Here is a 15,909-nt window from a genome sequence, read left to right on the forward strand (position 1 = left end):
ATAATAAAAACAATTCTTCATATGTTATATTTTTCTGCTGCTAATGGCAGTGGATGCAAACTGCTAATGTGCCATTTTGTATAAAATAAGGGACTGATGTGGTTTATATTAAAATCTGGACCCGTGGTGTACTTAACCCCGGAAATTGAAAAACAAATATTTGCATAATGCTTTGTCTTAAAAGGGGCATCATTTTTGGTGTGCTGCTTACCATTCACCCTTAGACAGTATTTAAATAAATTGTTTTGTATGGTTCTTTTAGTATTACACATCGCTGCTAACCTGTTCTTATTTAAGTAAAAACGGAATGCATGCTAGGCATGCTCATGAGGGGGATAATGGAAAGCAGGGCATGAAACAATCAATCATAACTAAAAAAAGAACCAACGATTGTGGATTGCACAAAACACTACAATTTGAGAATACCTGAAGAAAGGTTGGTGCAAAGCATTAGATCGTGGGGTGGCTCTAGAACACAACTATCCCCTTTGCAGGCTTCCGTTGGGCATTGATGTGGAAATCTAATGACTATGAGATTGCCGTATCCAAACAAAAGAATAGAGAGAAGTAGCTGAGTGTGACTCACAGTTAGGTAGTTGGTTCCTACTGCCAGGAGTTATCTCAGGTATGTTGGACGGGTACCTCTGCGTCCATGTCGATGCTTCACATTTCCCTAATCTCTTTGTGTATCAATTGCCTTTCATCATCCTGGGTTTCTACATGACCCCTTCTTTCCATAGGACACAACCTGCGTTCTCCTTGAATCTCAGGCATCCACATGTCCCAAGAGCCACTGTGTTAGCTCACAAAGCCCTCTACTTCAGCACGTGGATTACTTTCCCTGACCAGTCTTTTCCCAAAGGCCTTCAGGTTCCCACCTTTCTCAGTGTAAGGTCCTTTGCTTCAGCACAATCCCTTCCCAACCTCCCCGTCTCTTTCCATGGCATATGTATGCTACTCTCCCACCCCATTCTAGCGCTCTTCTTTGATACCTCCACAATTGATTGATGGTCATCTCCCTTTGTCAGGACTTTGAATTCTGCTCTGTTTTCCAGAGGCATCAGCCTGCAGATTCTCAGGTCTATGCTTACCTTCCTTCTCAGTGAATCCCCTGTCATGCATCATTCTTTCTTCTCATACCTCTTCCTGACCATCTGCAATTCTCATGTCCATGACTTTTCTGCTCCTTGCCCCAGTCTGTCTGGTCCTGGCTGGGGGCACCTGAAATTATACCTATTCATCCTTCCCCCACCGCACCTAATGTCCCTTCCCTGTGCTGTTGGGTACATTCCTTCCAGGACTATTCACTGTTGTAACCCCAAAATCACCCATATCACCTTCCTTAGGGTTCACCTTCTACAGTCATGTTCCACAATGCTCAAGGCTTTTCTGCCCTGAAGCAGTGTATAAACTGGTTCAGTAAAATGGTTTGGGAAGACATTATTGTCAATGTACTAACAATACAGTCTCTTCTATCTACAGCACATGACAGATATGCATAGATGTCAGTTAGGGGGTCGCAGTTGCGACCCCTGGCCTGCCCCTGGCAACCCCTGGCACCGCCTTTGAGACCCCTTGCCTTAAAGTAGGCAAAATCAGTACCAAGACCGCAGGGGGAGCTCCGCATTCCTTATGAGTTGCTTGTTGTTTCTTTTACTAAAAGTAAATAGTATTCTATTACTCACTATTAGTGTAGTAAAAAATGGAGCACACTAGCTGAAATAGGACCTTTGGAGGCAGCCGTGTAAAGTAAAAATTGTTTTAAATATATATTGTGTTCGTGCTTGTGGGTGAGAGTATGTTGAGAGTATGTGAGAAAGTGCATGAATATGTGTGGACATGTGTCTGTGTGTGTAAGCATGTGTGTGGTTGAGTTAAAGTTAAAGTGAGGGAAAGTCAGTGACAGGTGGTGAGTGAGACTGTGTGAAGTTGAGGTCTAGATTTACCACACTTAAATGCAATGCAAAACTGCATCAATATAACTGTGCTGCCTTGCATCAAAGAAGAGAGAAAAATGCATCATATCTACTAAGATAAGGTGCATTTTTTGTCTCCCTTTAAACTGGTGCACTTATGGCAGACAAGGCACACACCCTTGCTCCAAAGTGCAAGGGTGCGTGCTTACGTTGCTGCATAGGTTGTGTACTGGAAGGGGTCTCTTCCAGTTACACTATGCCTTAAGGCTTTTCACAATTTGTATGTGTGCTGTACAATGTAGCACACACGTACATTTTGGGAAAATGTGGAGAAATTAAAACATTTCTTCCCGTTAGGCCTGCCTTATAGAGTTGTCAAATTTTGGCACAAGTTCCTGTCTACCAATTGTTTGTGTATAGGGATTGGCTTCAAAACCTACGTGTAGTTGCATGGCAATGTCCATTCATCACCCATGGAATGCCCTCTGACACAAAATAATGAAAATAAGTACATAGGTCAAATTGTGTCACTTTGGGATACTATCTAATGCAAATCATGACAACGTTGGATAATCAATTCCACCCTAAAACTTTGCACCAGGTTTCCATCACAAAAGTGAGGCACACTCAGTGCAAAGCATTAGAATATCTCGGCCAGAATGTCATTAAGTATGTGTGAGATTTAGAGTGAATGTGAGTGAGTGAGTGAGTGAGTGAGAATGAATAAGAACAAGTGCAATGGGGTGTATGAGAGTGTGAGTGTGATGTTGGGGTTATGTGCATGTCTTCCCGGAAAAAATTAAGGTCAAGGGACATATGATGTCACTTCCCGTGATGCCATTGAGGTCAATGGGTAAGTGATGTCACTTCCGCTACCTTGGCTTTTCGTTGAATCGAGGCCCATGCAGATATGAATGATAAAAATAAAAAAAATCTGTCACCAGCTGACACATTTCATCCTTCTACTAGAACTTTTTCAAGACTGCGCTTGGTAGATATACTGTATCATTAAAATGTTGGAAAAGAGTTGTAATATCTTTGAATAAGTTAGAGCCCATTGTACAAACCAGTATATAAACAAATTCAGGGAGATGATACTTATAGGGGAGAGGAAAATCAGTTGAATAAATTCAACTTGAAGCCATGTTCCATTGTCATGAGTAATTTGAAGCCATGTTCCAAAGACTGCTCTGAATGCATTTAAAAAGCCTTTTCAAAATTGTAATAATAAATTAAACTTTACTATCAGAAAGGATTTGTCATTACAATTCCATAGGTAATGAACATGAAATGTCTACTTATTCTCAATTAGGAATTACAGCTTATTAAATGTCATAAGGAATCCCAATGTTAACCTATGAGAGGGGTAGACCTCACAGTAGTGAAGAACGAATTTGGGAGTTTTTAACTACCATGACATGTAAATCTTAAAAGTAAATCTTTAGTTACTTGGCACCCTGCCCTATGGGCTACCTAGGGCTTACCTTAGGAGTGATGTATATGTAATAAAATGGGAGCTAAATGCTTGGCAGGAGGTTTTTAATGCAAGGTGTCATGGCAGTGTAAACTGCCCACACAGGCTTAACAAAGGCAGGCCTGCAACATGTTTATTGGCTTCTCAAGTGGGTGGCACATGCAGTGCTAGAGTCCCACTACTAACATTTAATTTACAGACCTTGGGCACAGGTAGTTCACTTTACTAGGAACTGCTAAGTAAATTTATTATGCCAATTGTGAATAAGCATAAGCCAGGGTTACCATGTTTTAGGGGAGAAGAACATGCACTTTAGCACTGAGTTGAAGTGGCAGAGTGCTCAAAGTCCCAAGGCCAACAAAATAAATCAGCAAAACAATAGGGTAAGCAGGCAAAATGTTTGGAAGAAGACCACCCTAAGGCAGTCAGGTCTAACAATTATTAAATCAAACCTTGAAAATTAGATTTAGAAGTATTTCTCCCACATTTACCCAAGCATAACTGGCAAATAAATATTGTACTCACAACTAGAGCTGTCTTAAGTGAGACACAGGTAAACCTACACAGTAGTAGTAAAAGAGCATTAAGGCCTTTAGTCACTTTTGTGAGCCACTTTTTTTTAGAGCAGGTATTTTGTTTTGTATATTTACATGACACACCTTAGGAGTGACATTAATATATAAAGATAGGTTGCCTTACATGGCAATGGAACATTTCTTTGCCACATGTTACTACCATGTCTTTAAATTGCAGCTCAGCCAGAGTAGAGTAGTGTTCATGGCAGCCATACAATTTTGTCATGTATGTGAGCATTGTAATGCATGCTGAAGTCTACATATGCCATTTATCTACAATGCAGTTATTGTGAGTTCTGCACCATCTAATATGCTCTACACAATAGATACAGAGATCAACTGGGTGAAACCATTCATTACCAATACCACTTTATGGCCAGATAATACACACAGTGGTACTGAATAGCAGTGCTACAGTGACAAGTGTCCTTATTTAAATCCAAAATAGTACAATTGCATAACAGAAATTAATTTTCCAATGTCGGAAACCTCTCAGTTACAAATTCCTGAAGTCCGAAACTCACCATTTACACATGTAAAAGATACATTACAGCTGTATAATGTACACGGTTTTCTCATCTTTATTGCTATGTTATGGGCATTTCTAGGGGCTTCACTGGGGGAAAAAAAGGATTGCCAGAAAAGTTGTCAGGGACATGCACTTATATATTCCCTGCGAAGACTCACAAAGCAGTAGGCTTGAGGGGAACACCTACATTTCAGAGACCTTTCTGGATTGACCACAAAGGCAGGTAGGGTCGTGGAGAAACGTACAACAAAGGTTAATGACAAACGCGAGTAGCAGTGCAATAACAAATGTAGAGCGAAGCATGCCTGCAAAGGTTACAAAATCCAACCACGCCATGGCTTGGAAGATTCGTGTGGTGGATCCACTGTTGCAGGCAGGGGAACACTCTGAACATACCCAGACTCACAATGTTCTATAACACACAGGTTTTTGATTATGCTCAAGGCTTCCAATATGTTGGAAAGACGTTTTGGAAATGGTAATGCAAACTGGGGGGATAAAAAGAAAGTGACTGGAGTGGAAACTCTGGAGAATAGGAAGAATAAGTAGAGACAACTAAAGCCAAATCGTAGCTATAATGCAAAAGCAATAGGTGACCAAAAATCCATGAGATAATGAATTGACAAAATTCAAAGGAACATTACATGGATGCACGTGGCCTAGGTTGAATGGCACAATTCATTCTGTGAACATTTTTCCGATTTTGGTCAGTTGCCTCAAAAATAAGAAAAGAGTCAAACCCCTTAAGGTATGTAGAAGGAACCAATTCAATTCAACAATATTTAGCCTCAACAGGATGGACCTGTGGTGGAGGGATAACATAAGTGCCTGAGGAGCAGAATGGTTTAGCTGTTATAGAAATCCAATTATTATCTCTACTGGGGATGTAATCAGTAATAACTAAACACGAGATACTTAGCAGCGAATCTCTCTAGATATGGCTGTTATTTATAATTTATGTGATTGTAAAGTGTTTGAAGAGGCTGGTTGATTGCACTAACTCATTAATACATTTAAATGATGTTATTTTTAGAAAACATAATGAAAATGAAATTATAACCCATGGCAGTTCGAAACAACTCTGAGTAAAATTCTATTACATTCACTTTATTTTTTAAATGATGTTTCACAAATAAAAAGCACTCTAATACCCTTGTAATTTACAACATACAAGTTGAAAAGCTAACAGAGAGCATTGTATAACAGTTTCTTAAGATATTTCTATACGAACAACAAATGAACAATTGAATGCTTCCAAAACGCATTAATTAGGTATTAGGGGCAGATTTAGAAGAAAGTGACGAATCGGTCCCGATGTACCACTTTTCTTGGGTCCCCTATCTCCACCTAACGACACCATGGTTGTGCCGTATTTATAATAAGCCGCTCCATGGCAGTCTGTTAGCACAATAGCGTCAACACTTTTGACGCTGTTGTCACGTTTTGCTGCACTAGCTTAAAAAATGTTGATGCTATTGCAGCAAAGCGCATGGAGGCCCATAGGTTACTATGGCTGCGTCAATTTAATGCCTGCCTTGGGCAGGCGTTAAAAATGACAGAAAAATCGCTCAGTGAAATCTTGTATATTTCACTGTGCCATTTTTTCGAGCCTCTTTGCGTCGAAAGGCCCCTCCTTGCAAACATTATGCCTGGCGCAGGCATAATGTGGTGCACGTGGTCTCAAAGTGACGCAATGCTTGCATTGCGCCACTTCGTGAATCCAGCCTGGGTAAACGGCCACCTTAGCGCCGCATTAGCGTAAAAAAGAAAATGCCGCTAGGGCAACGCAAGGGGCTTGTAAATATGCCCCTTAGTTCTTTAAACCTTTACATTTCAAGGCACTTTTCCAACATGATGCAAAACAAATATATTGCTTTCTTACTTTTATGTGAACAGCGAGCTAAAAACAAGCCTCTCAAAAATGTAATGGCAAATTATAGTTAACAGAAATTAGGGCTAATCTAAGCATCTTTTATATATACATTAAACATTGTGATACAGGTGCATGTATATTTATATATATATATATATATATATATATATATATATATATATATATATATATATATACAGCTCCAGCCCTGTGGACAGACTGATCCAACACGAGGGATTTGGTTTTGTTTTAAGAAAAATAATATGGTGTGTTCTGCCCCATGGGGTACAGAACATCACCATCCCCATGGCAGGCAAGAGGACATTTTTATTTTGTTGGCATAGTTTTGACATATGGACTGGCAGAGAGTAGGGCAAGTTTAGATTTGCTCTTACTTGCCAAACTGAATGACTGCACCATTCATGACCTCGGCCACCACTCAGCCACCACTTACGGAAAACTTAATGAACCCAGAAATTTCCAATAACTTGACATCTAGGAGAGTCCAGGGTGGTGTGTCTCGTGTGGTTCCCACAACACGTTCTTAACCACAGTGATCTGTAAACCTCAAACTGTGCCTTAAATCGCACATTTTCTTCACATTTCTGTTACAGAAACTTCTGGAATCTGTGGGGATCCACAAAATTCCTATCACCTAGCATTCCCACACTTGTCCCAATAAAAACACTACCCCTTTTGTGTGGCTAGGCCTGGTACCCATGACAGGAACAGATCAAACCTAGTAGAATGTGAGTCCTTCCCAAGAGTCCCCAACTTCAGGTGTCCTCATAAGATGTTAAAATGCTGTTTCACTCTAATAGGATGACATAATATTACCATAACATAACATACAGTGTACGAAAATGCCTCTTTGTTCATGAGCACCCCGTTTCTTTTTTAGACTGATGCTGTTGGAGTTTTTGAATCTTTGGACTGGGAGTCTGATAACAGGCCCCTGTCCAAGAGCTTTGATCTCTAAAACATGTTGAAATCGGCTGTACACATAATAGACATATTAAACTTCCCCAGAATTCCCTAATGTGTAGTGCAAAGTGCACCTAGGACCTGTAAATTAAATATCACTAGTTGACTGCGGCATTGACTGTGCCAAGCACTACAGTGATAGAGCACACACTAACTGCATGCCTAACTCTTTAGCCTTTACGATGTTAAAACTGCAAAATTGACCTGTCAGAATAACCTTTTCTCATCCAAACCCTTCTTTTAATTATTAAGTCACCTTTGAGTAGCTCTTAATGCCTATAAGGCAGGGTGCATTGTATTTAAAAGTAGGAAATGTAAAAGTTTAAGGTTAAGTATCCTTGCAGTGAAAATGCATTAAAAAGATATTTCCACTATAGCGGGGTAAGCTGTTCCATGGGAAAGCATTGGGATACCATACTAAATGTAATAATGCTACATCCACCTCGGAAACAACAAATGTGTTCATTCGTGGACCTTTTGATATTTATTACAATAGACTTCCCTGGCAAAACCAGATTTGGAATATATAATTTAGAACAGTGGCTTTTAGGAAATCAGCTGGTTTCTGCCTAAGCATGAGCTTCCAACAGTGACCTAGGAGCTGAATGGCATCTTGATAAGGTGTGAGCTTGCTTCCAGAACTGAGACAAAGGCATTGGGTGTGGGGCAGTGTTATGATCCTCTCCAATGATGTCCATTTAGGCTGCTGTGCCCAGGAACTTAACTTCAAAGAGTCCTACCCTGCCACAGCTAGATGTAGCTAACATCTGGACCTGCCCCCTACTTTACCTCTCTAGTCAGGCAGGCAAAATCCCAGTAGGAGAGGAGCTGCCCCAGAACCTGTTTTGAGTGCTCAGAGAGGAGGGGTTCCTCATTTCCCTGATCACAACCCTAGGATGGTCACAGGAGTTCTGAACAGGGGAGCAAAAGCTACTGCCATGTTGAATTAAGGTAAAGAGAGGAACTATGGGATTGCTTGTAGTAGGGTCCACAGAAACAGCTGCAAACGTAAGTAGGGTTACCCCTTGTAACTTTTTCCCTATTGGCTAAGGATGGTGAAGGAGTCATTCCACCCACAGGCTAGTGCCAGGCACAAATGTGGCACCCCAGGACACCCTCTTTAGAACCCTACTTGACCTATGGAAGACAGAAGAAGGACTGCACCTTCTGTTGAGGCCTTTCAAGGAGACCCAAAAGAATGGACTGTTCACACTGGCACCCAGGGCAAAGAAGTGGGCTCTAAGAGTCAGTTGGCTGACCTTCTGTTAAGGTATATGGATATAAAAAGTTACCATAAGCCCTTTCCCTGAAGAGCTCAGCTGACCATTTCCAGCTGGACCTGCTCTGGACCCTGTTGGTGGCTTCTGCTAGAGTGAGTGCTCACCCCAAAGTGCTATTCCTAAGGGCATGGGACTCATGGCTTTGTCAAAGTGTACTCCTCCTAACATTCAGAGAAAACTGGGACTTCTGACAATCTGACAAAGCTGTGTTGCCTCTGACTAATAGATTCAGGTTGTTCCCACTTGGAGCTTTTCCACAGCAACAAATCAATTTTGGCAGGAAATTGCAGAGAGGATATCCAGCCTTGTGTAGGGCTGTTCGACCATAGCTTTCATCCTTGTCTCACTGGAGTAATCTGAAGTCCAAAAACATGACCAAGGACCTCATTTAGATGTCAGCAGATGGAATACTCCGTCACAAACATGACAGATATCCGGTCTTCTGTATTATGATCCCCATAAGATATCATGGGTTTGTAATATTACGGACGGGATATCCATCATGTTTGTGACAGAGAATTCCAGTCTGCCAACATCTAAATAAGGCCCATAAGTCCAAACATAGAAATCATCATTAGGTGAAAGTGCCAAACATATCAGGCTAGTGAGTGACCTTCCTTGGGCACGAATCTTTAATTTCTCCTGCTAGCAGTTTTCCACCAAGGTCATGCCAACAACTTCACCGAGACCTCATCCAATGGCTATCCAGCCTTGGGAAAGCCATCTTGGCTACAAAGTACTGCCTTTCCCTGCTAGGAGTTTTTGACTTCTGTTTCTAAATGAGCATACAGGAAATAGTACTGTATCATTCCCAGTGTTTAATGTTATGACATGACCTACAAAAAGATCTGCAAGACCTTCAACATGAAAATGTGCACTTTTGCTACCTCTGGTAGTTGTAAAATTATACATACATATTAGCACAGCTATTAACCTAGACAGCAACTTATTTTTCATATAATAGATAACATCACAGCTTTACAGTTTCTAAGCACAGTAAATAACAGGTTGTTACACTAATAAAGGAAACTTACTCCAAGGCTCCAAATGGATGTAGATATCTTTTTTATTATACAAGGAACAGCCTCCATAGCCATGCAGCTACACTACAGAATCGTCACAGCTATAACTGTCGCAACTGTCACTGGAGGCCTGGAGTGCCCCAAGTGTCAAGGACCAAGGGGGGGACAAAATGTAATGAAGAGGAAAGGACTGGGAAGTGGGAATGTACCACTTAACAGCAATTGAATTAAAATAAATGAAAGACTATTATTTAAATTACAACATGGGTGTTACTGTTTTGCATTTTATTTGTACTCAGTGTATCCATCTCAAAAGAATGAAAGGCTGAATTTTCATCTTAAAGCTAATGGGTTTTTGGAGAGGTTGCATATGTGAAACTCCTTCACAAAGGTGGCAAACGTCTTGTCTGCAGTATTACATGTGCAATATAGAATATGGCTCTTGCAATATGCAGGATAGGATATTCATTCTGTTTGTATGAACTTACCAATAACTTTCCAATTCCAGTCAAAACATGTAGGGGAGATAGATTACAATTGCAAGAGCTACTTTCAGGTACCATCTCAGGGCACTGACTCAGAATGAAGGAGAATTAATCAGGAAGGGAGCAGATCCATCCCTTATATCCACCCTGGGTCCAACATTGAATCAGCAAAGGTCAACAAACCTTGCCTTGTGTGTGTTCTGCAAGACAAGGAAGACTAATTTCCTGCTTCTTTCACAAGTCCTGTTCAAGGTTGCTTAGAGGAAATGACACTGTAGGTCAGCTGTGCCGTCTACTTTTTGTTTTTCTGGTGTACATCTGTGTGAGGAGATGAGTCCTGCCCATCAAAACTGCCTGGATTTTTCACTTTTTGACCACCTTTTTGCTGAGGGTGAGCCTCACAACCAGCTATTCACCCACAGTAAGCTCACGGTAAATGGACTACGCGTGTTTATCACAAGTATCTGCCTTTTAATATAAAGCTGCAGCGACACAGCAAGGGTAAGGGGCACTTGCCTAGTTACACATGAACACGAGTGCAAACGTGTGAAGGCTTCACATGGGAGATTCCTGTTGTGTGCAGCCTGGCAACTGCGACAAGTAGCCTGGTGCAGAGGGGAGTCTGCAGGATGGGATATTGACCTAGGGTAGGCCTCACAATGATTAGGGAAATCAGTGAGGTTTACTGTCTTGTCTGCAGTGACACTCTGTTATACACCAATGGGGAAGACTGCCTTAAAGTGCAGTTTTGCTTCCATTTGGACTACAGAGAACTTTGACATATAGAACTTGGGTGGAATCTGTTTGCCAAACCCAAATTGGAGAGTTTCAAGAAGATATCTGTATAGCTTATCGGTCATCCAGGGTTGTCATATTTTTCTGCCTCAGCTCAAGATAAGAGTCCGGATCTTTTTTCCCTCTGCTGTGCCAACTTAATCACATTTCTCTCTAGCAACATGAACAAAGGTCTTCCCACACAAAGGTGGGAACAGTGCTTGACTCAGCTCCTGAGGAAGATTGGAGTACGGATGGAGTACGGATGTAGAATCTGTATTAAGCAATCAGCTGTTACTCCATAACAGGGAGGGCAAGCCCAACCCCCTCAACAAAGGAGGAGCTAGGGTGACACCGAGCACTCTCCAAAAACAAAAAAACTGAAAACAAAGTACACGTTGCACGACGCATGGTCGCATGGCTTCGACAAATGGAGCAGCAAGGCCACAATAAGATCTGCACACTTCCAGAGGAGTGCCCCATAATGCCCAGCGAGGTTTGGAATTGACAAAAACCTTTCTGCTGCTTGTGGTGGGTCCATGATGGCGAGGCCACCATCAACTACCTACAAAGAGTGTGGGGGTGCAGAAGCATTGCCGTTTCCCTCAAATAGGCCCATTGTATTTTAACAAAAGTACTGACCCTAACCCAGGATTTTTGTCAGGTTTTTAAACATTCTCAAGGCTAGAACATGTACTCTACTGCTGAGAGTGCAGCACCATCTAGGGGCCTAGTTTATGGCTGTAGTTATTGTGGCCTAAAGGTATTTAAAGAAAGGTATTGTGCTCTCTAGGGGCCAAGTCTATGGTTGTATGTTGCGTGATCAAAGTGTATTTCCTTCTCTAGGGGCTCTTTTTATGGTTGTATTTTCATGACTTTTAAGTATATAAAAAAGCACTCGGACACATGTGAAGTTCATTTTCAAATGCTTTATTGATAAAATGCAATTGCCAGTGATTACTAATCAAAGTGCATATGCTTTAATACCATCAATACGTGCATTTACACATGCTTATTATTGATGATTGCATTCACTCCTAAAGTGAAGTTTCTGACTTGTGGTTTGTTGATCTTTGACCTTTGACCAAGTCAAGATGATGTGTTTATATGACCCTTGATAGAGCGGTCCATACTAATAATTTACCTGTATTCGGACGCTCTTTAGGCCGATGAATCTTTTGACTAAGTGGGAACTCTCTGTACTCTTAATCGATCAATCACATCAAATCGATAATCAATAACGAACATAAGCAACACCTTGAACAACATAACACTTAACAATTAATCCAGAATACATTTCGGCGAACCCTGACCTTTCAGCCAGGAATAACCACACCAGTTTATTGCAAAGTTAGTGAATTTATTTCCCTATATTAACAAAGCTAGCACAATATAGATGTGTCTCAACACCAAATGATAAACATAAATGAACATTAATAGCTGTCCATAACGTCGAAACAAGTGCAATCTATGTAGCATTTGAATCACAAGGCATTCGATAATTGCAATGCAAAGCACTAATACGATAATCTGTAATGAACTAATTGCGTACATTTAGTCAGCATAACAAGATCTCTAATTGCATCGTGCGACATATGGAATTCTCATCTAACCTCAAATTAGCATCGGCATGTGGGACTTCATGCAAAACAATTTAGCAACATCAGTTTAGAAAACTCCTAGCTAGGGCCCTTATCAAAATCAGCAGTTGGTTACCTAAAAGAAACACAATGCAATTTTACAATTTCCTTTCATATTTACCAATTACGATCAGCATACAAGGAAGTCTTCGTCTCACAGGTACCGTTCTTCGATCAGCATGGGCCGGGACAAAAGGGCAAGGGTGAACGGGGCAATCGCCTCACGGCGGCAAAGTAAAACTACTACTTCATGCAAAGGGACAAATCAAAGTTAAAGTCTCTAGGGCAAGGATCATTAAAGTCTCTTTCTCTCGACTAGAGAAAGCATCAAAGTCTCTCAAAATGGCGTCGCAGCAAAGTGGGCCATAATAGCTACGAAGCCTGCAAAATGGCGGGTATCGAGCTGGTAATGGCTGCAAAAGGCTCCTTTCTCCTCGTGCACCTGGTTTTTATAGACAACAGTTCAAGTCCTGTAGGGTCTCCATTGGAGGGTTCATAGGTTAGCTTCAAATTGACCAATCAAAAACGACAGTTCTCAAGCTTTTACTTAAGCATACATTATCCTTGGAGATGGGTACGCAAATCGCAACATTGTCTCTCAATTAGCTCCCTTTCAGAGCCTCCATTGTCCGCACCTGCAAGTCGACCTTGAATTAAAGAGAAAATATGCCATGCTGGCACGAAACTTTAAGATAAGCATGTGAACAGTTTCTGTGGAAAAGTACAGCTTCAAGCGAAAATACACGTTTATTAGCACAGTGGAAAAATACGAACATCTAAACCGTGAGACCAGGCCACTAGGCCAAAGCCTCCGCTAAAGTAATGCTAAGCTAAAGCATTTCAAACAAGCAAATCGTAGCATACGTTTATGATTATGTCAGATTAGTGCAATTCTAATGCACCACGTTATATAAAGCACGCATATAAATGTTGGCAAACTACTCTAAGGGCACATTTTGTCCCCGTACAATCTTTATTAGTTCGGTTAATGTCACACATGATTATTTCACACTACGTTTATGCGTAAATAAATCAAAACCTTCATTTTCTGCTTCATCAATCCCTCCTCTGATGACTACTTGTCATCACACAAATTTAGCCCACAAATTTTATTCCATTAAAATTCTGTCAGCTCCCTTTTCCTTTTAGTTCCCCTAGTTTGCGCTTTATATTCTTCTGCCATTCTTTTCATAATTTTCTCTTCTTTTCTTCTTTTAATTCTTTCCATAATCATTATTATTCCCCTTTTTATTCCCCAAATTCCAAATACACAAATTATCACTATTAATATTCCTTCTATTATTTTCAATAATATTCCATTCCAAATTCCCCCAATCCAATGTCCCACTGAAGCAAGTCCCTTTCCAACCTTCTCCCACACTCCTGGTTCTTTCAATTCTTTCAAATCTGAACTTTCTTTTGTTAGATTAGCAAGCATAGTTTTAATTTTCACACTATTATCAGGTATATAGGTACAACAGTGTCTTGCACCAATCATTTTGCAAACGCCTCCATCCTTTGCTAAAAGAATGTCTAAAGCAAGCCTATTTTGAAGAGTCATAGCTCTTTCCGCTGCAAGTTCAGCATCTATCAGGATTATAGCACCTGAAAACTTTGTCAACATGTTATCCACTATAGTAGACAACTTTCTTATTTTGATGGAATTCAGCACAACTCCCAACGAAGGAATCATGGCTCCAAATATATCACCTACCACAGCAGCTGCGGTCTCTCTTTTCTGGATACGATGGGATCCAGGTGTCTTTTGAATCATCGATACGTCATCCAGTTGATAAACCTTTGGGAACACTATACCCAAATAACATCTTCCCCACCATCCCTTTGGAAGACGATAATAGGCATTATGCCCACAAATGTAATATACCCCTGGAATGACAGGGTCAAGTCCGTTCATCATGAATGTCCATTTGGCCTTAAAAATAAACGTATGTTTACACTCACTCGCTCCTACAAAAATATTGTCATAATAAGATTCGCCTCGGTATATACAAAATTTCCCTACATGCCAAGCATCTAAAGCTATTTTCCCTTGTGTCTTTATTGCAGCAAAATCATAATTATCTACTGAAGTCCTCTTATGCAGTTCTTTTTCTCATTTCGCATTCATTTGTGCCCTTCTATCATCTGTGCGATCTAAAAAGCTTATTTCTACTGCAGAGACTGAGCAAGTAAGATTCTCCCTATGAGCATGAGCCGTTTCAAAAGGTAGCATTGGCTCGAAAAATTCCCTCATTATTTTAGCATCCCAATCTTTTGCAGTCTGGCTTAGCTGCGCTATTATAGGAACATAAGCAAAGGTAACATCATAATTCGAGTAAAAATACTGTATGTTAGTTTGACCATAAAACCTAGACATTACTATACTACATGTAATCCCAAATGTAAGAGGCATGTGGTGATAAGTCACCCCTTCCTTTACTGATGTCGGTATCTGGGTACACACATAACAATCTTTCGCATCCATAGTCTCAACATACTCTGTTAATAAGCGATAGAAAACGTTATACGAAAGCTCTTTCTTATCGTGCAAGAGCCTCTCATCCAGTGCTAGTCTTTTCAATGGTGTTAGTTCAGTGACAGTAACAGGAACAAAAGTAGAAGCCTCAATAGTCTCATTCTCACCCTTTCCATGCATTCCAAAGACAATCGCCATTATTATTATCACACATGTAATTACCAAGCCTATACACACATATTTACAATATCTCTTTCTATTATTTTGCGTCATGATCTGTATAGAATCAGAGAGCTAGAAGCACTTATAAATGAAACTATTTAGCAATTCAGTTACAAAGCTGAGCGAGCACAATGTTCACACCGTCTTCTTCAAAAGTCCAGTCACTTATCGGTTAGCAGCATTTGTCTCAATTCGGCAATAACTCAGAACTCAGTCTTTTTTTTTTTTTTTTTTTTTCAAAGTTGTCTCAAATCGGCAATAACTCAGTCTTTATCAGTTTAGCAAATGTCTCAGCTGGTTGTTTCTTTCACTTTAGATCGTAGCAAGCAATATCATTTATTACCCTTTCAATCGACAGAGTCTATGAAACTTTTCTTTTCTATTGGTATCTCTTCTTCTTCTTCGTTCTCGATGCTTAGAGATACAAACTCGTCAGTCCAATCATCATTGACTGCATATGCCCATTCAGGACCAGAATATCTCCTGTTTGGTATCCTTTTCCTTTTCAATTTTGCTTCTCTTTTCGACTCTGCTTCGCTGGCACTTACCTCTTTTGCCAAGTCTTTTTCTTCACTTGACGATTGTTCCACGACAATCACTTCCTTTCTTTTCTCTTTCACTTTTGGCCTTCCTCTTTCGTTCAAACTTTCTTTACCCTT

The 15,909-nt window shown here is 40.5% G+C and overlaps 1 protein-coding gene across 5 annotated transcripts in view; it reads left to right on the top strand.

The window, feature by feature from the left end:
• The window catches only part of KCNMB2 (potassium calcium-activated channel subfamily M regulatory beta subunit 2), a 471,865-nt gene that overhangs the window by 394,123 nt on the left and 61,833 nt on the right, over positions 1-15,909 (top strand). The gene's annotated exons all lie outside the window — the stretch shown is intronic.

Source organism: Pleurodeles waltl, chromosome 11 (genome assembly GCF_031143425.1).
Source record: "Pleurodeles waltl isolate 20211129_DDA chromosome 11, aPleWal1.hap1.20221129, whole genome shotgun sequence".
Taxonomy (NCBI): Eukaryota; Metazoa; Chordata; class Amphibia; order Caudata; family Salamandridae; genus Pleurodeles; species Pleurodeles waltl.